We start from the raw sequence: 22,938 nt of genomic DNA on the forward strand, positions 1-22,938 counted from the left end.
GGAAAGAAAATAAACCTTACTCAAATTGATGCTAAAGGCCGTTTCTGGATATTATATTGTCGTCTTAACTTTAGATGTTACTGCATATTCACAGTTTATGACTCATAATTTTAAAAATGTGCAGCTATGTTTAGTTTTTGCACTAATTATTGTCCATAAAAAAAGTCTGTTCTGTGAAAATGATCAGGAAATAATTACCTCCAGATTCTTATCAACATTCTTCTCTCCAATGAACTTTGGAAGTTTTGAACCTCTGGAAACTTGTAATAAAGCTGATAATTTAATAATAGTTAAAAAAGTCAAGGCCTGTGTAACACCTACAGGTCATAAACCTGTTACATTACATTACATTACATGATCATAACATAATCAGGATTCCAGCACCACTGAGTGATCAAACTGCACAATGCTCTCCACATCAATTAAATACTGAATCCATGAAATCATTTATTTAAACATAGCTAATTAAATAAACAATATTGTAAAATAGATTTTTTTTTTCACAACAGATAATTCACTAATTGGCTCCTATAATTCTTAATTAATGAAGGGACCATACCTAATGAATAATAAGAGTATTCCATCTGCTGGGTCCATCTGCAAAAACTGCAAAAATACATGATTCTGCATTATTTCACATTCAAATTATAATGCAAAGTTATTAAGTTATATTACTGACTGTTGTTACATTATGGGTCTCTACACCCTTCTAAGAATTTTCTTAAACAATTTACATGATTGGTCAGGAAAAATGAATTTAAAAAGTGAGCAGGTTTCTCCTACCGTGTCAGAACAAACCCAGCATTTGCACAGCTTCATAATCTATAAAGGTCCATTATGATTTGCAAACTGCACTGAGAACAGATGGGGTTTTACCAAGAGGACCCATTTCTGCATAAACATTGTGTGTTTTTTAGGAATTTACACATGAATCTGACCCTTGACCCTGCCCTGCTCCCAGTCTCTTTGAAGTATCTCATTTGCTTTGTTCTGCTTATTTATTTTTTTATGCTTTTGCATGAATTTTACATGTTCACCTCCTCTTTAGTTATTCCTTTTCTTCTTTTCGTCTCCTTTTGTAATTTTTTTTCTTTCCTGCGCCTCGTATTTACTGCATTCCCCTCGCTCTCCATTACATTTGTTCTTAGCTTGTATTTACTCTCAGTTATTACTTCTGCTCTTCTGTTTTTAATTTCCAACTCCCAGCTCTCTGCCACTCTCGTTTTAGTTTTTCTCTCAATCCATCGTTCCGTTTTCTTCTTTGTAATTTTTATCTTCATTTTCAACAAATGAACAAAAAAATGTACTATTTGTATACTTGTAATCTTTTCTCTGCCATTTTTTTCCAGCATCGCTGTTCATTTGTTCTTTCTTTACCTTTCTATATCACACTGAAGGGTTCCCATTTCATTTCTTCAGCCTCTCCTGTTATTGGTCCATCGTACCTCCAGCTTTCATATTCTCAGTCTCATTGCATGTAAGTGAACAGAGGGGATTTTTTTTTATAGTAGCTCCCATAATGTTATGATGCTGCGTGGACACACTCCAGTGAAAATCTTGCGTACAAATAAAAATAACAGATCAATTCACAGATTATGTTTTTGTGACTGTAAAAAAATAAAATTAATGTATACCACTTTTTAAATATTTCGCATTTAAATATGTCACATTCATGAAACAGTGTAGCTCTGTAGCCTGCAGGGAGGCTCATGTGTGAGCTGGAAAGTGAAGCCAAGGCTGCCATCTATTGTTCCCACAGTAACAGGCTGCACAGCGCAGCTCTAACACAGAGGAGCCGCATTCAAGGCCAAAGCCTAATTATTAACTCCATCCTAACATCATCTGCAGCATCTTTCATAAATATTCCTGTAATGTGAGTGGAAAGGAAATGAGAGATGATTTTCAAAATTATTTTTACATGTAATAATCCCCAAAATGTGACCTGCATCTACTTATGTATTTATTTATTTCTGTACAGTAAACCCCCAAATAAAATTCAGAGCAACAAATTACCTTTAGGTAATTGAATTGTAAAGTAAGTCCACCTGTGTGTAATTTAATCAATATCAATACAGCTGCTCTGAGTTTCCTTCATCTAAAAATTCCAAGTAGGAAGCATAGTTGAGGGAAAGCTTTAATTTGACACAAACCATGAAAGGAAAACAGTAAATACATAAAAGTAGTTGATGAAACCAATATTTGACATTTATGGAAAACACTATGATAGGAAACTAACACTTTGAATCACTCTAAAAACCATTCCCACAGTCGGTGGTGGCAGAATCATGCTGCTGGGGATCCTTTTTGGACTTGCTTAACTTCACAAGAATACCAGACAAGCCCCCAATAATACACGGAAGTTTATAGGCGCAACTAGATAACGTGGAGACGTTTAAGTGTTGTAAATATTTATGCAGAGATCACACTGTTATAAGAGGGCTATTATATAAAAATGGACTTAAAATGGAGCTTAACATCATGGTCTAATGAAGTCATTTAATTATTCCCTCATGAAAAACATACCTGGAATGCTGCTTTGATTCTTTAATGCATGCTTGAGAAATCCTTGAATCTCCCATGGCAACCATTTTGGGATACCTAAACACTTGCTCTCACAAAGCTCCGCCTATTTCAACAAATTCTCCATCCAAGCTTCTGTCACGCAGAGCACCCTCCCCCCCAACTCCACCACTCAGCTCCCCCAGACTAGCTGGCAGCAATTAGCAAACATCTGCTGAATTCATAGTACAATCTACTTCTAAGTGCAACACTCCTTGTTAAAGGCTTGATAGAGAAATGTTGGGATGACTTCCAGAAGGTGAAGTGTCAGAAAGAGCAGAAGCGTCTTAAAGAGACAGAGTCCCAATTTCAAGGTGCTAAATTGTGAACGCTAATTTCTTTTAAGAAATACGCAATACAGACATTATTTTTGCTTTTATATGTATATTCTATATTCTTATGTGCTGGGAAAATACATTGTACTGCCCCTTTAAATATAAGCCATATTTAGCTTTCAAACACACATGAAGATTTACTTAGATTTACTTCCACTTTTTTTTTAACTCAGAATGATGTTAGTAGTGTATCCAAAGCAGATTTTCAGTTAAAAGAGACATGATCTCTCTGCACAGCATTTTTTAAACATGGGAGCAAATGGAGCTGACGAGCTAAACTAGGGAAGGCAAGTGATGAGATCCCAGGTGTAGGATGTGGTGGAAGATCCTCCATAATTTAGCAGTGGACAGAAACTTACTATACTTTCGTACAAAACTAATTTAAAGCTACATCACAGCTCTGGGTAATTCACTGTGGGGAAAATAACAGAGAAAAAAGTTTTTCTCTCTGTTTTTGCTCAGATTTCTTCAAAGCTCTGCAGTGGAGTTGTTTGCCTACAGATCTGATATGAGCTGCAGGATCTAACTACAAAGTGCAACGTGATGTTTGGTAAAAACCGAGTCTCTGAGTGAGAAAAAAAAAAAAAAAAAAAAAAAAAACCAACACAGCTCTTCGCTGCAAGCTCAACAAAGTTCTCCAGTGGAAAATCACAGCCTGGCACCATGTGTTGAAGGTAGAAATTATCTGGTGAGTTTTGCTTCATATTTCCTGGCTTACGTGGCAGGTTTGGTTTGAAAAAGTTGCTTTGGAGTCATAAAAAATGTTCTCTCTGAATAGCAAAGGGTTGGAGCGTGTGGTTAATCAGCTATTAAAGAGTCTATTTGGTAAGTTTTGTTTTCATAAAAAACTAAGAATAACAGACACACGTTTGTGTTCTGCCCATTTTATATTTGTTTACAAACAAAGAAGAAAAAAAATCCAGCTCATTAACAAGTTTCAGAAGTCTGTCCCGTGTCTCCAGCTTCATGGATGTTTTTCCTATTCCTGCAACCTCTGTTGCCTGCTGGCACGTTGCCATAGCAACCTCTAGTTAGGCTCGAAGAATACTACAAGGTTTTGATAAGACTTAACTCCAATTAAGTCTGCCCACACAAATTTATAAGGCCAGGGTGGAAATTACAGAGCCATTCTTCCCAGAGGGCTGCTTAAGCCTGAAATTTAATATTGCAATATTTGTCTGAAATAAGACTTTAACAAAGTATAGCCTAACATGATTAACTGTTTGAATAGATTAAAGCAAAAGCTGGTACATTTATCTGTACCTACAGCTTCTCTGTGTTAGAGGGAAGGATTATAGGACATTGTGTGTGTGTGTGTGTGTGTGTGTGTGCACGCGGGGTGCGTGCGTGCGTGTATGTGTGTGTGTCATGATAGCTTTTCCTCATTGCCAATAATAAAAACCTAAACAGATAGGTTTTCTATTTCCCACCAAAGCATCAGGTCTTTGCTGCATGTATAGAAGTAGAAATCATCTTTTCTGCAGCTCCATATTTCCTCTATGCATCACTGTCTCTTTTTGTCCAACTTTCCTGATTATATTTTAATATCAATACCAACTTACGCTCATAAGAACAGTGACAATCCATTTAATTTGGACTATTTTTCCCTTTAGATTAATTTAGAAGTGATACGACTTTGAAAATGCAATTGTCACACAATACTGTCAATACTAGACAGTATTGAATTCTTATTGTGTATTGATATGACTTTAGCTAAGAAAACAGACTGCTAAAACGTGTGTTAATGAAGATGGTGAAATTGAAGGTGTTGTTTTTTACCACTTGGAGCAGCTGATTAACATCTCATAGCTCAAATAACATCTGAACTATGACCCCAAATCCCAGAAGACCAAAGAGAAGAGGGAAGTTCAAACCATCACTGCATAATGATCCATGATCTGATACCTGAAACCAGACTCCAGGAAGTCACTGGGATGTTTCTAAAGGATGTTCTCCATGATTTGTCATGTGCCTGTTGTTGTAATGGATGCTGCAGGAGAGAGGAGAGGAAAAATGAGTAAAAACACCAAATTAAAGCTGCAAGCAGCCTCGTGCGGCCCTCGCAGCAAGCGCTGCTCCGGCTCGCCGGCCACCGCGGAGTTACAGCAGCCGCGGAAGCTCTCGCACCGTTTCCAGAGCCGTCACGAACCTTTCCCGCCCGATCGCCCGCCACACGACACACGCGAATGCGTTCGGCAGCGCTTCCCGACGACTCACAAAAAATCTGGCGCAGATCGGTCCATTTACGGCGGAGATATAGCGGATGGATTGACCTAGGGGGCGCAGTGGAGTCAAATTACATTTCAAAACATTTGAGCTCTTTAAAGGTTACCACAGGTCTTACATTTCAAGTTTGGTTCCAATCGGATCATCCATGTGTGATTTAAAGACAATCGTATGAATATGGCGAGGGTCTGACATTCGCCATCTGGCCACGCCCACACTGTTCAGCCAGCATTGACAGATGTCATCACCTTATCATTTTAAGTGGGTTTGCACTGGATTAAATCCATATAAAAAACAGAGAAAAGTTAGACATACTGCAGGAAAAAATGGTGACTTTCTGTGGGTAGTGGGTGGGGCTAATGAACTAATCATTCTATCCAGGTGCAGCAGCGCACATCTAAAGTCACCAGGTTACTCAGAACCCATCCAAACACAGAACAGATGCTTAGAACAGATAATGTGCCAAACTTTCTCCAGCTGAACAGAAACAAAACTGAAGTTATTATCTTTGGACCTAAAGAGGAACAATCTAGAGTCAGTGCAAAGCTTCAGTTATTACAACTAAAAATCAGCAATCAGGCCCGAATCCTGGGAGTAGTGATGGACACTGACCTGAACCTTCATAGCCACATAAAGACAGTCACAAAGATGGCCTACTATAACCTGAAGAACATTTCCAGGATTAAAGGACTAATGTCTCAGCCAGATCTAGAGAAACTCATCCATGCTTATCTTCAGCCACATTGATTATTACAACTGCGTCTTCACAGGTCTGTCCAACCAATCAAACAGCTGCAGCTGATCCATAATGCTGCTGCTCGTGTTCTCACTAAAACCAGGAAGATAGAGCACATAACACCAGTTTTAAAGTCCCTCCACTGGCTCCTGTAGCTCAAACAATAGACTTTAAAATACTGTTGTTGTTTATAAATCACTGAATGGTTTAGCACCACAATACATTAAAGATTTGCTGCTGTTGTATCAACCTTCCAGACCTCTCAGGTCTTCTGGTTCTGGTCTGCTCTACATCCCCAGAACCAAATGAGGAGAAGCAGCATTTAGCATCTATGCACCACAAATCTGGAACAAACTTCAAGAAAATTGTAAAAGAGCTGAAACACTGACTTCCTTTAAATCTAAATTAAAAACCCACTTGTTTAGAGTTGTATTTGAAATGTAATAAATTGCAAATGTATTGACAAAACCTGACTTGATGTTTTGTTTTGATTGTTGATTCTATGTTGCATTGTGTTTTGTCTTTGATTTGGTGTAAAGCACTTTTAAATGCCTTGCTGCTGAAATGTGCTTTCTTTAACTAGGAAGAAAGTAAACAGATCTCAAAGCAAAAATTAATCCCTTAAAGCTCACATAAATGCTGAAGAGCCATGGCATTAAAATTAAAATTAATTTAAACTCTAATTTAAACTCTAAGAATGAGTTTAAAGTTCATTCAAATCATTGATTTTATTTGATTTGATCAAAATCAAAACAAATTTTGTTTTGATTTCAAACAAAATCCGATTTGAAAAAAAAAAATAAAAAATTCACTGTGAAAATGTCAAATATTTACAAAATTATTTTTTATAATTTAGAATTACAATAGATACTGTAAATTTCTTAAACTGATGTAAAAATATTGCAAACAACAGTTTTACAACATTATTAGCATGAAAATTAAGGCAATTCTTCATTCGTTTCTATGCAATTTTTGAAAAAAACATCATAAGTCAAAACAAGGGAGCTTCGTTAGCTTGACTGTGAACCGTCATATTCAACCCTTCGAGGTGGGGGATGGGCGTCGTGCGTGCGTCGTGCGTGTGTGCTAAAAGATCGAGCCAGAACGCACACAGTAAAAATCTCTGCTGGGATCCAAACCGCTCTTAGAACTACGGAGGTTCAAATTCTGCTTATTCATTTTAGCTTACAGAAAAAGCACCAAATAAACAAAACCGAACTGAGAAATAAGATTTAAGCTTTGGCGTGCGCTTCATTACAAGATGTTTTTGGCTGGGATGCAAACGCTCTTAGAAGTACGGAGGTTCAAATAAAAGCGAACTGAGAAATAAGATTTAAGCTTTGGCGTGCGCTCATTACAAGATGTTTTGACAGAGAATCTTTTTTTTTCTCCACAATTTTGTTAATTATAAAGATGATTCAATAATAAAAATATCAGAAATTCTTCTTTTCTTACTACAGCGAAAATTAATAAGCAGAGAGCAGCTGCAACTGTGAACCGTCATATTCATATTCTGTTCTCTAGTGCTAATAAGTGATATAAGCAAATATAAGAGATGGAAATGTATACTTACATAATAAAAACGCACATGCAGACGGGATTAAGGAAGGATTGATCGTTAATGTTATCCGTGGAGGCTATTTTTATCCCAACGAGCCAGCAGAAGTATCGAAAACAACGTAACTGTGGAACTACAAAATACACAGATGCATCTTTGGGAATTGCAGTGGTAAAAATGTACACATAGTCATGTATGGCGTGATAGTGACACCAAGTGGTTAATATCGCCATTACAGCACCTCTCTCATACTGTGTAATTCTCGCCTTATTCATGTGTGGAGTAACAGTGACACCAAGAGGACTTAATGGGAATAACATATTTTTTTTCTAAAAAATCTAAAATTACAGAAAATCCGTTGAATTTAGAATATGGCTCCAAGAGACATTTTTGTTCGTCCTGAAAAGATACACATATGTACCAAGTTTGGTAATTCTAGGTTAAAGCATGGCTTAGGGCTGATCATTTAAAATTTTCTATGTGGCGCCATAAATACATTAGGCCACGCCCACCAAATTTTATTATGGATTTCTTTCAGGGGGTGGATAAGGATCCATCCTAGTGAGTTTGGAGAAGTTTGGCCCAAAACTGTGGAATTCAGAGCCAAACGAATGACAGCGGCGTTAGAGGTCACTTCGCCACGCCCACCTGCTCCATCAAAGCCGGTCGGGCTGGAATCCAAAATACACCAGAATGTCTTCTGTGTCTGGAAAAACTTTCAAGTTGATTAGGTCAAAGGTGTAAGATAGCGACCGTTCCCAGTAAAACATGACACTTCCTGTTCTCAGGGGGCGTGGCTTGAGTGATGTCATCATTTGACCACAGGGTCTTTTAGGTCAACCCAGGATAATCAATCACTGAAAGTTTGCTTCCTCTGACAGTTTTAATGTAGGAGTTATAACTGTTTTGAGTTTCATGGCGAATAGTCAAAGTTTGACACATAGCCACGCCCACATACTTTGAAGTACGAGAATTCCTTTGATAACTTTTGACCTTTGATGCCTCAAGTGTGTGCTGAGCGATTTTGAAGTCTGTATCTGAAAAACTGTAGGAGGAGTTCGATCAAATCTGGCTGTAAACATCAAAATGGGGTCAATTTTGGAACTTCATTCCAAAATGGCCGACTTCCTGTTGGGTTGAGACCATGGCTCCAAGAGACTTTTTTGTACATCAGGACAATATACAGATGTATAAGAAGTTTCGTAATTATAGGTTATAGCATGGCTCAGGGCTGATCATTTTAAATATTCTAGGGGGCGCCATAAAGAACTTAGGCCACGCCCACCAAATTTTATTATGGATTCCTGTGTTGGGGTGGATAAAGATCCATCCTAGTGAGTTTGGAGAAGTTTGGCCCAAAACTGTGGAATTCAGAGCCAAACGTATGACAGCGGCGTTAGAGGTCACTTCGCCACGCCCACCTGCTCCATCAAAGCCGGTCGGGGCTGGAATCCCTTATAGAGCGACATGTTTCCTGTCTGTTAACACAGTTTCATGTTGATTAGGTCAAAGGTGTAATATAGGGACCGTTCCCAGTAAAATATGACACTTCCTGTTCTCAGGGGGCGTGGCCTTAGTGATGTCATCATTTGACCCCAGGGTATTTTAGGTCAACCCATGATGCTCAATCACTGAAAGTTTGGTTCCTCTGAGACTTTTAGTGTAGGAGTTATAACTGTTTAGAGTTTCGTGGCGAGTCGGTGAACTTTGACCCCTGCTAACCCCCCTTCAGCATACTCAAAAAGTCACCGTTTTGATAACTTTTAATCGGCCATGCCTTATGATCAGACTGACCGAGTTTGAAGCCGATCACTCGAAATCCCTAGGAGGAGTTCGATCAAATCTGAAAGGCTGTAAACGGCAAAAATCGGGTCAAAATGTGACCTTCGATCCAAAATGGCCGACTTCCTGTGATACTTGCACTATGACTATAATTGTAAATTCTGAGCGTCTTGGGGAGCTCTACAACTGTACCAAATTTCAAGTCTCTACGATAAAGTAAAGTGATTGGTTTGGGTCTTTTGAAAATTTCTAGGTGGCGCCGTTGAGCGGTTTTTTTGGCGATTTTTGCGACGACCTTAAAATACGTAAATTTTAAACAGTCTCTATGCGTCCGCCAAATTTGGTGAGTTTTTGAATATGATAAAGCCTCCAAAAAGGCCCCTCTTTGGGGGGGCAGAAAAATAAAAAAAATTAAAGCTGCAAGCAGCCTCGTGCGGCCCTCGCAGCAAGCGCTGCTCCGGCTCACTGGCCACCGCGGAGTTCCAGCCGCCGCGGAAGCTCTCGCACCGTTTACAGAGCCGGCGCACGCTCGCCGCAGCTGGAGCCGTCGCCAACCTTCCCCGCCCGATCGCCCGCCAGACGGCACACGTGAATGCGTTCGGCAGCGCTCCCCGACGACTCACAAAAAATCTAGCGCAGATCGGTCCATTTACGGCGGAGATATAGCGGATGGATTGACCTAGGGGGCGCAGTGGCGTAAAATTACATTTCAAAACATTTGAGCTCTTTAAAGGTTACCACAGGTCTTACATTTCAAGTTTGGTGCCAATCGGATCATCCATGTGTGATTTAAAGACAATCGTATGAATATGGCGAGGGTCATTTGGAAGTGGGTGGGGCTAATGATCAAATCATTCTATCCAGGTGGTGCAGCAGCGGCACATCTAAAAGTTGCAGGACAGCGGCCCTTGAGGACTGGAGTTTGACACCCCTGCTGTAAGAAGATGGTTGGATAAATAATTTTAATATTAAATAATATGATTTCTTCAATAGCTTCCAAATCGTGTGCCCCATTAACTCAAAATCAAGGTGAAATTGTTACATTCATCTTTATTACATTTGACCCCCTTTTATTTAACTAATTTTATATTTAAAAAATATACTGTATATAAGAAAAATTCATAAAATGTATTACCTCACATGATCATCACATTTGTTAGCTGTAATGTTCAATTACATAAAATTGGAGGACAGAATCTATTTCATCACATGCTCACTTCTTACATGAAACATGTTAAATACAACAAATATTTACTTTAAGTGTGACAGTTGTGACAGTTTAACCTTAGTGATGTCATCATTTGACCACATGACGATTAATCACTGAAAGTTTGGTTACTCTGAGCTCTCTACTGTGAAAATCACATTGAGCTTTGCCAATTCTTAATTGTAAGCTATTTTATAATGGTAACATCAACAATGTGTATCCACTGATAAGGTTGAACTGAAGAGGAGATTGTCCAAAGAATAAAAACGTGAGTAATTTGTGTGGTTCACTGCTGTGTGGAAAACTCTAAGAATTACTTTAAAGCCCCCCACCCCACCCACCGCCTCCAGATTCTGCGTTACGGCCCTGCGTTTAATATCAAAGCTCAGCGATCCTCCTGCAATTCCACAGCTCAGATTGCTGCACAGATTTGTGACACTTATCTCAATATTAATAATTATAGTGCTTAAGTTTCCATTATAATTCTTAGCAACTACGGACACGCTCATTCGTGGCTGTTTCACGTTTTTGGACCAGTTTATTTTATTGTCTAATAAATAAAATTCACTTCCTGTCAACACCTTTGAGGTAATATCGTTTAATAGGTTTGCCAGGCAAACTTTTAACTGTAAGGATATTTTGAAAGTACTAAACTCCACAGCTTTGAGTGTGCAGCCCATGTACGGTTCAAACAAAATAATGTGGCTTCCATTAAATGAGCAAGAAATTGTTTAGCATATCAGACTCACCAGAATCCACATCTCTGCAGCAAACACGTTGATAAGTTGGAATGCAACAACAGGACATCTCACCGCTAATACCCATGACATCTGTCTCCTATTCGTTAGGTCCGACAGCTTAGCTACGTTAGCTTGACTGTCAACCGTCATATTCATTTCTTCGGGGAGCGGGAGGAGGGGGAGGAGGTGCGCGTGCGTTATAAAGATCGAACTGCACACATATCATGACGGCTTGATTGATCGTGAATGTTATCCGTGGAGGCTATTTTTATCCCAACGAGCCAGCCATTGCTACGTAAGTGGGCGGAGGGAGGGGAGGAGGGTGGGGCGTAAAACCGAACTGAGAAATAAGATTTAAGCTTTGGCATGCGCCACGCATAAGATGTTTTGAAACAATGTTTCCACAATTTTCTTAATTATAAAGATGATTCAAAATAAAATATCAGAAATTCTTCTTTTCTTTTTTTACTTCAGGGAAAATTAATAAGCAGCCGTACAGCTGCAGGCGCTGCTCTCTCCGTTAAATCAAGCATGCTTCTGTGCACTTAATAGCTTAGCTGCGTTAGCTTGACTGTCAACCGTCATATTCAGTTCTCTAGTGCTAATAAGTGATATAAACGCAAATATAGGAGATGGAAATGTATACTTACATAATAAAAACGCACATGCAGACGGGATTAAGGAAGGATTGATCGTTAATGTTATCCGTGGAGGCTATTTTTATCCCAACGAGCCAGCAGAAGTATCGAAAACAACGTAACTGTGGAACTACAAAATACACAGATGCATCTTTGGGAATTGCAGTGGTAAAAATGTACACATAGTCATGTATGGCGTGATAGTGACACCAAGTGGTTAATATCGCCATTACAGCACCTCTCTCATACTGTGTAATTCTATTCATGTGTGGAGTAACAGTGACACCAAGAGGACTTAATGGGAATAACATATTTTTTTCTAAAAAATCTAAAATTACAGAAAATCCGTTGAATTTAGAATATGGCTACAAGAGACTTTTTTGTTCGTCCTGAAAAGATACACATATGTACCAAGTTTGGTAATTCTAGGTTGAAGCATGGCTTGAGGCTGATCATTTAAAATTTTCTAGCCGGCGCCATAAATACATTAGGCCACGCCCACCAAATTTTATTATGGATTTCTTTCAGGGGGTGGATAAGGATCCATCCTAGTGAGTTTGGAACAGCTCGGCCCAAAACTGTGGAAATCAGAGCCAAACGATATGACAGCGGCGTTAGAGGTCACTTCGCCGCCACGCCCACCTGCTCCATCAAAGCCGGTCGGGCTGGAATCCAAAATACACCAGCATGTCTTCTGTGTTCTGGAAAAACTTTCAAGTTGATTAGGTCAAAGGTGTAAGATAGCGACCGTTCCCAGTAAAACATGACACTTCCTGTTCTCAGGGGCGTGGCCTGAGTGATGTCATCATTTGACCACAGGGTCTTTAGGTCAATCCATGATGATCAATCACTGAAAGTTTGGTTCCTCTGAGAGATTTAGTGTAGGAGTTATAAGAGTTTTATGTTTCATGGCTAATAGTCAAAGTTTGACACATAGCCACGCCCACATACTTTGAAGTACGAGAATTCCTTTGATAACTTTTCACCTTTGATGCCTCAAGTGTGTGCTGAGCGATTTTGAAGTCTGTATCTGAAAAACTGTAGGAGGAGTTCGATCAAATACGAAGGCTGTAAACATCAAAAATGAGGTCAATTTTGGAACTTCATTTCAAAATGGCCGACTTCCTGTTGGGTTGAGACCAGGGATCCAAGAGACTTTTTGTACATCAGGACAATATACAGATGTGTAAAGTTTCGTAATTGTAGGTTAAACCATGGCTAGGGGCTGGTCATTTAAAATTTTCTAGGGGGCGCTATAGAGAAATTAGGCCACGCCCACCAAATTTTATTATGGATTCCTGTCTTGGGGTGGATAAAGATCCATCCTAGTGAGTTTGGAGAAGTTTGGCCCAAAACTGTGGAATTCAGAGCCAAACGTATGACAGCGTTAGAGGTCACCGCACGCCGCCACGCCCACCTGCTCCATCAAAGCCGGTCGGGCTGGAATCTTCAATACAGCAACATGTTTCCTGACTGTTAACACAGTTTCATGTTGATTAGTTCAAAGGTGTAATATAGGGACCGCTCCCAGTAAAACATGACACTTCCTGTTCTCAGGGGCGTGGCCTTAGTGATGTCATCATTTGACCACAGGGTATTTTAGGTCAACCCATGATGCTCAATCACTGAAAGTTTGGTTCCTCTGAGAGTTTTAGTGTAGGAGTTATAACTGTTTAGAGTTTATGGCGAGTTGGTGAACTTTGACCCCTGCTAACCCCCCTTCAGCATACTCAAAAAGTCACCGTTTTGATAACTTTTAATCGGCCATCCCTTATGATCAGACTGACCGAGTTTGAAGCCGATCAATCGAAATCCCTAGGAGGAGTTCGATCAAATACGAAGGTGTAAACGGCAAAAAATCGGGTCAAAATGTGACCTTCGATCCAAAATGGCCGACTTCCTGTGATACTTGCACTATGACAATAATTGTAAATTCTGAGCGTCTTGGGGAGCTCTACAACTGTACCAAATTTCAAGTCTCTACGACAAAGTAAGTGAATAGAAAAGGGTCTTTTGAAAATTGCTAGGTGGCGCTGTTGAGCCATTTTTGTTGCGATTTTTGCAACGACCTTAAAATACGTAAATTTTAAACAGTCTCTATGCGTCCGCCAAATTTGGTGAGTTTTTGAATATGATAAAGCCTCCAAAAAGGCAATTCATTTGGGTGGAAGAATAATAAAGAATAATAATAATAAGAAACAGTACAGATACAATAGGCCTTCGCAGCGCTTTGCTGCTCGGGCCTAATAATAAACAGTACAAAAACAATAGGCCTTCGCAGCGCTTTGCTGCTCGGGCCTAAATATGTTTAGAACTGTGAATAAACCTTTGTTCCAGCTCTTGAAACTCATTAAGAGAAGGAATGAGTGATTTCACTTCATTTTTGTCTCCAAAAGCCTCTAATGGTGAAGAAAGTCACTGTTTTAAAGGTAATGTGGCTTACTCCACACTCCATCTGCCTCTTCAGCCTCACAAAAAGGCTGTTATATAGCATTAAAAATTATCTTATATATTTCTACAGCTTCATATTTTAATATGCTATTTAAAAGTCATTCAACTTCCATCTGTCCACACAAATGAACCGCCTGGTGCCATGTTAAATATCTAACATTTAGGCGTGGTGATTTTTGAAGTAATTTGATTGGTTGACAGGTTTTAGCTTTATGCTACACTGCCCCCTATGGGTGTGACATGTTTAAAACAACAGTTCATTTTGATGAAAACCTTTCTTTTCTGCACATGTGTGCAAGGCCTGAGTCATCATGTTTTATAAACAAGCTAACTGCTCAGGTAGCTAATGTGGCTAATTAAAAATAGACTAGAAGTGGCTTTCAAATACTAAAACATCAGAAAATTGTACCCAACGTTTAAAATCACTCACCATCATATAGGGAGCGAGATCAGGCACAAGAAGAGTGCCTGATCTCCAAGGAAGGAATGCTGTAATTCTGCTAACACATAGTTTTGATAATCTGATAGACAAACAGAGACTGAGGGGCACAGGTGGGAGCAGAGAGGTAATCAGGCCAGGCTCAGCTGAATGGAACTGATTTGAAATGAAGAGAGACAGAATCACAACGTGAACATGACATAGAATGAAAAAACAACAACAACAAAACATGTTTACTCTAATTTCAGCTTAAGTTTGATCTCAGTAGCAATCTGTCTAACTGTGATTAAGTTATAAATTTAAACAAGATCTTTGAATTATGTATTGCTGAAGCTCTTTAAATAAATGCCATGAGTCCATAAAACATGTATGTGAAATAGTGACGCCCACTTCTAGAACATCCTCTCGCTGTCTCATATAGCTAAATGAAACCGTTATCATTAGCTATCATTTTTTTGTAGCAGCAGAAAGAGAAGATTTTGGTCAAGCCAGAAGAATCATATTAATACCTTGACACGTAATTTGTTCTGATTCTTATCTCTGACTAAGACCCATCTGTATGCACAACAAACAGCTGGAACACCAGTGACATAACTTATGTTAGTGGGTTCGAAAGTTCAAATATAAACGCCTCAAACAAAAACAGACTGAGTGTCAAAGTTTCTACAAAGACTGGGAGAATGAGTGAGGAATAAACAGCTAGCATTGCTCTGAACATGATGTCAGGTTCTTTTCTCCTAATCAAAACACCATTGGTAGAGGTGAGTCTGATACTGTGTCATACATCTTTAAACAGAGACAGTGGATATAGACATAAAAAATGCAGTGTTGCCTTATAATTGGGTAAACTAGAAAATTCCTGAAGAAATTTAACTGGGGCCTGCCAAAGTGTGCCCGTCGGTTTGGACCCAGCGTTCTGATGCTAACAATTAGCATCAATGCTAAATAAACTGCAATGTAATCAATAGCATGTGGAGAATCACAAGAATGTTAAGTAAGCTGGACATGCAATATTCAGTATGATAAAGCAAGTGTATTAGCTAAAATGAGCAAATATGCTAATGTAAGCATAAATACTTTCAGTAGCATGTGGGGTATCATTAGAATGTTTACTGTCATTTACTTACTCCATTAAGTATACTAAACATGGCTAATAAGTCTGAAAAATAGAAAATAGCTTATTTAAGCTAAAAGGCTAATGCTAATGAACTGCCTTGCTGCGCAAGGCAGTTCCCTAACCTCGGATAAACAGATAATGCAGAATGATATCATTGCACCGCCTGTGGCGGTGCACTGTCAGAAGGGCATTTTGAGGCTTTTATTTTGAAATTTGCAGTAAGCTTCATATTAAATGCCCACACTAATCCAATGTGTAAGAGTGCTTTGGATAAACCAGTCACATAAAGCCAAAAGAGCAATTACATGATGTAAAAATTCCCAAAGGCTTTTATTTTGAAATTTTGTTAAGCTTCATTTGAAAGGGTCAAAGTCATCCCATGTGTAACAGTCATTGGATTAAATCAGTCATATAACGCTCAAAAAAGCAATGACCTGATGTAAAAATTTTCAAGGGCTTTTATTTTGAAATTTTCAGTAAGCTTCATTTCAAAGGGCTAGACTCATCCCATGTGTAACAGTGACAGGGTTAAAATAGTTATATACAGCCCATAGCAGCAAGTTGTTCTAAAGGCCAGCTCAGTCCTCCTCTGTTTTAACTGAACTAGTAGTTCGAACTACAGTGATGCGTGTTGTAGTCCTCAGCAGCTCTCCCTGCTCTGGGTTCCGTTGCCATGGTAAATAATCCTCTCTGCCAGCTGTGAGTGAGACATCCAGGGGGAGACAATTCTCTGTTTGAGCCAGCCAGTTTGACTAAAAAAAGCATTGCAAAAAACTGTTTCCCGTTAGAACCGTAATACATATTCGAAACCCGTTTGAAGCATATGAGAGGGCTATTTGTCGTCTCACATAGTCCCGCCATTCATATCTCTACCTCACTCACAGTATTAACAGCGATGAGATAAAAAAAAGTGTGTGCCAAGGTCTGAAATTTTTCAGAAATACATGGAAGTGAATCAGTGAGATCTGTCTGCTACCCTGGCGCATGACTTTGCTCTGAAGCACCTGGAGAAAACCGTAGCGCTAGAGAATTTTAAAACATTTGACCGAAGCAGGCACGCAGCGTATCAATGTCATGACCAAGTTTGATACCAATCATGCAATATTTGTGGCGTGAGGCGAGTTAAAAATGATTTGGGGTCGAAATTTCACTCTGACTCTCACTCTAGCGGATGACCTTCACCTCTGATTTTTCCAAAAATCTAAAACTTTAGGTCGCTTAGAAAGAAGTTGTGGACAAACCATAATACATATTGACGTGCTGTCTTCACTTTAAAAGAGATCACGGACGTATCTACAAAATGAAGTTTGAATGGCGTTTCTACATAAAGTTATGACACAGAAAATCCTCAAAAATAGGGTATTTTCAGGATTTACTGGTTGCCTCTCCCCTTAATGACGAGACTTGCACCTGGTGAGCTCGTTAGTGATTTTGGGGTCGTTTTTTGCTTTTTACGTCGCCATGGTAACTCCAAATCCCACCAAAAGTAATAGCACCCCTCCCGGGCACGAGCCGCACGTTTTGATACCACTTTTGTGGGTGGGCTCGCAGCGGTGCGAGCCGCATTCCGGTTGACGGAAGAAAAATAAATAAATAAAGAGACGTTCTATTGGGTGTAGAATAATAGGTGCCTGCCATGCAATGCATGGAGGCAGTGACTGACTTGCTTCGCAAGTCAGTCACTGCTCTCCTTATGCATTGCTATGGGCAGGCCCCAATAATCATATGTCCGCGAGGCAGTTTGAGAGAGCTTAAGACTGGCTGCCAGTAAATAAATAGTGATTTTAGCTACTGGCTCAATGTTAAATTTTGAATTGCTTTTTTTTTTTTTTTTTATGATGCAGCTAAGCAGACTCAGTGTCCTTCTACACTCTGCTTTTTATTTCACCATGCAATATCATTTATCATACATAGTCAAATTTAAGATTTTCTTCTACTAATAATGAAATAAAAGATTCCCCATCTGTCTGCTTGTCCATCCATCCATTCATCTATCTGATTTTTTAAAAAACAATTTTAAATTGACTTGAATCAGCAAAAACATGCATGATTAGACCATCAAACCTAATCCTTTAGAGATAGAAAATAACTTCAAAAAAATTATTTTCTGGTTGTTTGGGTTTTGTTTGTTATTCCCTGAACTTGCAAGATTTCTCACACGATATAAAAATTAACAGTGATGTGCAGTGAGGCTGGTCAAGTGATAACTTTTATGGAGTCAAATTCTACAAATACAAATACAAAGGAACATGAAATAAAAGCTTATATCTCAACTTTGAACATAATTGAGGCCTATAGTTGTTTTAAAAGTTTTAAGATATGTTTTAATCATTTCCATGCTGTTTAGTAATGCAGTGAAAAGAAGTTCAAATATAATTTTTCAAAACTTTTTGTCTGATCTGTCCTTTTTTCAAAGTAGAAACTGTGCAAGCTCTAATCTATATTTGTACATGACGTCCATGTGCCTGTCCTTCTCTATAAATATGTCTATCTAGACATGGTAGAGATGACCTGCTGAACATCTCACATCAATGTCGTTAAAGTCTGATAAAATGCAACATGACTGTTCAGACAGCTTTGTAATGCTTTAACAATCGGATACGTATGCGACTTTGTTCCATTTGTGGAAGTGGCACAGGTTGGATTCATTTTTTTGGGTGAAAAGATGTGAACTGGGCAGCTCAGACTGTAGTGAAAAAGTTGGACATTTGTTGCATATGCACAAAAAGAAGTGGCTTTGAGTTGCATTTACCTGATGTGTGAACGTAGCTTATGAGGAGCAGACAGAGAAAGTCACAAACTGAGCTTTGAACCCCCATCAGATGAAGGAAGGTCCTTTTAAAAGACACATTAAGAAACACGAGATCATGTAATGGAATTTACTGCACATCTGTTCAGATGTGAGAAACATCTTCATTCTCTCCCACCTGCAGTCTTAACTTTAATTTTTTAAGACTGGACTAATTCATCTGTCTGGTTGCTGGTAGCAACTGATGTGATATCATGCTGGTTTTATTTTAACTCCCCTGGCAACTTCTTCAGGTGATTCACATTAAAAATTGTCCTTAATGGTTCTGGTTGAATAACAAGCAAAACGCAACAGGAAATCTTCAGCCCAGAGTCCGCTCTCACATTTTTCCCTGTGCTCATTTTTTGGGGTTTCTCATTAAAATGATTGAATGAGATGAATATTAGGATCAAAGGTAAGAATCTGGTGTAGATGTGCTCCAGTGTAGTCTTTCACTAACACAGACTTGATTGTTAAAGTATTTTGTTGCCTGTCTTCACTTCTATAATGACTAACAAGACTCAAAGGCAGATTTTTTTCCCCCCTTTTCAAGAGGAGATTCAGTGAGTTTTTGAGTTTTTCCCATATTGTCACAACAAAGACCTCAGAGTAATTTATTGTCATTTAAATAGGTCAACACAAACCAACTCTGAACTTGGAAGACAGTGGATACAGTATATACTTTACATAAATACACTTTAAAATTGTGGTGCACAATTCTATTCAGCCCAGTGAGAATACAGTTTGTAGATGTAGAGCGTTAGAGTACGTCTCTCCCAGCTACACATCTGGAGACTGAATCTTTGCCAATTATTTTTGCTAAATAATGAGCCGAGTTTGGATAGAAAGCTTCTGTAAAAAAATCCTCTTCCAACTCTTGCTACAGATTCTCATTTGGACTAAAATATGTAAACTCTGGTGGCACCAGATGGCTCAGTGGTAGCATCTACTGTTGAGTAAAGACCCACCAAATACTTTAAAGAAAGAATACTTTGACTGGGCCATTATAATGTAAAATCACAGTTTTTTAGCTTTACGTCTTATTATAAAGTTGTTCTCATATGTGGAGTGTTGCTTTGCTTCTTTCATGCATAATTCAGAAATACTTTAATCTCCTATGGCAACCATTCTCTTTACAGAGAGGTGTGGTCTCCGCCCCTAAATCAATCAATAAAGTTAATTTGTACATTTCAGCAACGAGACAGTACAAAGTGCTTTACATAATAAAAACACACAAAAAAATACAAAGTTGCTGAACATACAGTTTGAATGGAAAACATGCTTCACACACAACTCCCACCCTCAGCTCCTACAGACTAGCAGCAGCAGCAATCAGCAAACACCTTGATATGTTCATCATTTTCATAACAACTGAACAAAACCTGGTAATTAAAGAGTATGTGCCTGGGAAATAGAGATGTGAATCCTATTCCGATCTTTAGGATCATAATTCAGTTCAGAAAGGATTTTTGATTAGAAACCAGTTTTCCACTCAGACCATGTAGAGATTCTATTTAAATTATGTGACTGACAAGAGGAAGAGAGAAGTAAACAACAATAACTTTTAGTTAAAACACATTTCACAAGAAAACAAAACAGACTATAATAACTTTTTGAGCCTTTTGAATTTGAATTCCCAGTAGTAGGAATTATGATTTTCCATAGAATTTATGTTTTTTTTTTTTTTTCTGCACCTCTACTGGAAAATACATAATACTGTCCCTTTAAGAGAGCACTGTGGAATGCTCTTACAGAGCGACTCTAATCAATACATTGGTGACTTATGTATGTGATTGTGTTTTATTTAGGGGGATTGTGTTTGATTTAGGGGCATCAAAGTCAAACAGGATAAAAGCATACACATGCTATTCTTTTCAGTTTAATTTCAAAACCCTGTTAAAACCCTGGCAATTCATGCTCTACCTTGTATTTTATTGGGATGTTATGTTTTGAAGCAAGACACTGAGGTTTGCAGCCGCAACGTAAACTTGTTGGGTTGTGAACACCTTAGCGAGGCACCGGCGGTTACCTGTCGGTCTTCAGAGAAACCCAAGGTTTATTTTTTCCGTTCCGCCTCGGACAGCCCAGCAGAGTCATGGCAGAATTATCGGACCGTGTCTCAATATCTCCGGGAGAGAGCAGCTCACAAGGATAAAGTGGATGAAGGGGCGATCAGCTGTCCCCGCCGGACGCAGGGTCACACAATCAGAGCAGGAGCCTCTCTGACAGAAGTGTTGCACAAGCCAAGGATTTCGCCGTGCCTCGTGGGGCGAGACACACCATGATGAAAATTCCTGGGAGTTTTTGACATTGAGCATTTGTTTGTCCCCATAACATGCGACTGAACGAATAGACTGTGTTACCTCGAAACATTATTACTGCAAGCTTCATAAAGCATCGAAACAAATAGAGGAATTCCTGAGGCGTTTTCACAGTGTTGAAAGAAACAAATACATAAAACACACACCTCTTCGGTTCAGTCTGATAAAGATTACAGTGTGTGAGAACTACTTGAATAGACGGCCATCTTCTATTGATCTGGCAGTAATCCATGCGCCGCAGAGTGTGATGGAGGTGTGCTGAACCTTTCAGCTACATGAGTTAAGTCCAAATATTCAGTAATTTACTAAAGACTCAGGCAGAGGGCTTCCTGTCTATGGGCTCATGGTGTAAATAAAGCTTCAACTTACTGGTAGAAAACATTTAAAATAAGTCTATTTATTCATTGTAATGATTTTAACATTATTTTTAACATTATTCATAGGAAGGGAGGGCGATATGGACATAAAGTTTAATCACAATATTTTATAGCACTTTTGTGATACCAATAAAAGTAACAATAAGAAATATGTATTACTTATTTTTTACATAGGGCCACTAACACTGCTCTTGGAAAAAATCTGTAATATGCTTTTTTTGGACAATAGTCTAATATGGAAGAGTGATTTGTATGACTAAACTGCTCACAGTTTATTCATATTTATAACTTTATTGATATTTATTGATGCTCTCAATGAAAAAACTGCAGAAAAAATAGAAAAATTAACAATCCTCACAATTTTAAGGGGATTTCAAGTATCATTTAAAATTTATCACGACAAAATTATCATGTTAAGAAATGTATTACGATAAATGATAAACAATATGACAAATGCCCGCTTGAAAATTACACCTACTGTTATCTACATCCTATCCAAGTCATCAGCTGAATATTCTCGTGCATTTCCAGCCTTTTTGTGCTTTACTTTAAAACACTGCATCATAAACCTCACATCTTCATGAACAGGCAGAAGTCTAAGTAACTTGTGAGGCTTTAATTGCTCAGTGTTAATGAGAACAGTTGTTATTGCCTCAAGAAAAAACATTTTCTGGGAGTTAATCAGGAGACACTGCTTCCATTAGCTCCACTGTCTGCAAGGTAAAAGGAGCCGAAAAAGCAGCTGGAGCCTGAATTATACAGCATGTTATATCCTCCTGTCTCATAGAATCACTTGATGCTTCAAAACACAATTTATGGGGAGCAATAGGACATGAACCAGGATGTATGTCGACAATTTAATTAGAAGAAAAAAAAGTATTTCAGTTCATCCATTCAAAACATGAATTCTTTACCCACAGTTATCAATTACAAGCATTTATTAGTGTTAAATTTGATTATTCACAAATTAAGATAAACAGAAACCATGGAGTTATGTTACAGTATGGCTACGTTATTGTCAACCAACTTATAGTTAAAACTGCTGATCTGTTTGGTAAAAACCTGCTGTTGTTACCAAACAGATCCAATCATGTTAATGGAAGATTGAGTGGAAAGGAAAACTGTGTTGGTGGCAAAACCCAGTTTGAAGAGTTGGTTAAAAGCATCTTCTGCTTTGAGGTATGGGAGGCGCCACAGCAGCACTTCACATTTGCTGAGAAAAATTGGAACAATAACATCAGAAAATATGCAATATTTGTCACTAGTTGCTACTTCATAAAAGGAGTTTGTTGCACTAAATATAAGTGCTAAAGTATTTAGAGTGAATCAACAGTTTTGGTGCATTATCCAGGAAAGAAAATACGACAATTGGAAATGCTTGGGTGTTAAATGGTGAAGAGTAAGAACCAACACTCCATTAACTATAATCATAATAAGTTAATGCACAACTCCTCCATATTAGCCTTTAAATATTTTAAGTAAAATGTACGATGATGCATTCAGGTGTCTTCTGAAAGCAAAAATCTTGCTTATGCAACCCAAGTGTTGAAAACTCCTACATAAATGCAACGTCTTTACCTTTTGTTATTTAAGAGTGAAAGACATAAAATCAGTAAAAAGTCCCAGAATGTTGTAATTATAATCATCTCTTGCTGAACTGTTTT

The 22,938-nt window shown here is 38.5% G+C and overlaps 1 long non-coding RNA gene across 1 annotated transcript in view; it reads right to left on the reverse strand.

The window, feature by feature from the left end:
- Nucleotides 1-14,828, reverse strand: part of LOC122827289 — a 32,580-nt gene extending 17,752 nt beyond the window's left edge. The window contains exons 1-2 of the long non-coding RNA XR_006370018.1: nt 14,663-14,828; nt 4,800-4,884 (exon numbers count right to left, since the gene is read on the reverse strand). This is a non-coding gene — a long non-coding RNA (uncharacterized LOC122827289). The remainder of the gene's footprint in view (nt 1-4,799; nt 4,885-14,662) is intronic.
- Nucleotides 14,829-22,938: the final 8,110 nt, after the last annotated feature.

Source organism: Gambusia affinis, linkage group LG01 (genome assembly GCF_019740435.1).
Source record: "Gambusia affinis linkage group LG01, SWU_Gaff_1.0, whole genome shotgun sequence".
Taxonomy (NCBI): domain Eukaryota; kingdom Metazoa; phylum Chordata; class Actinopteri; order Cyprinodontiformes; family Poeciliidae; genus Gambusia; species Gambusia affinis.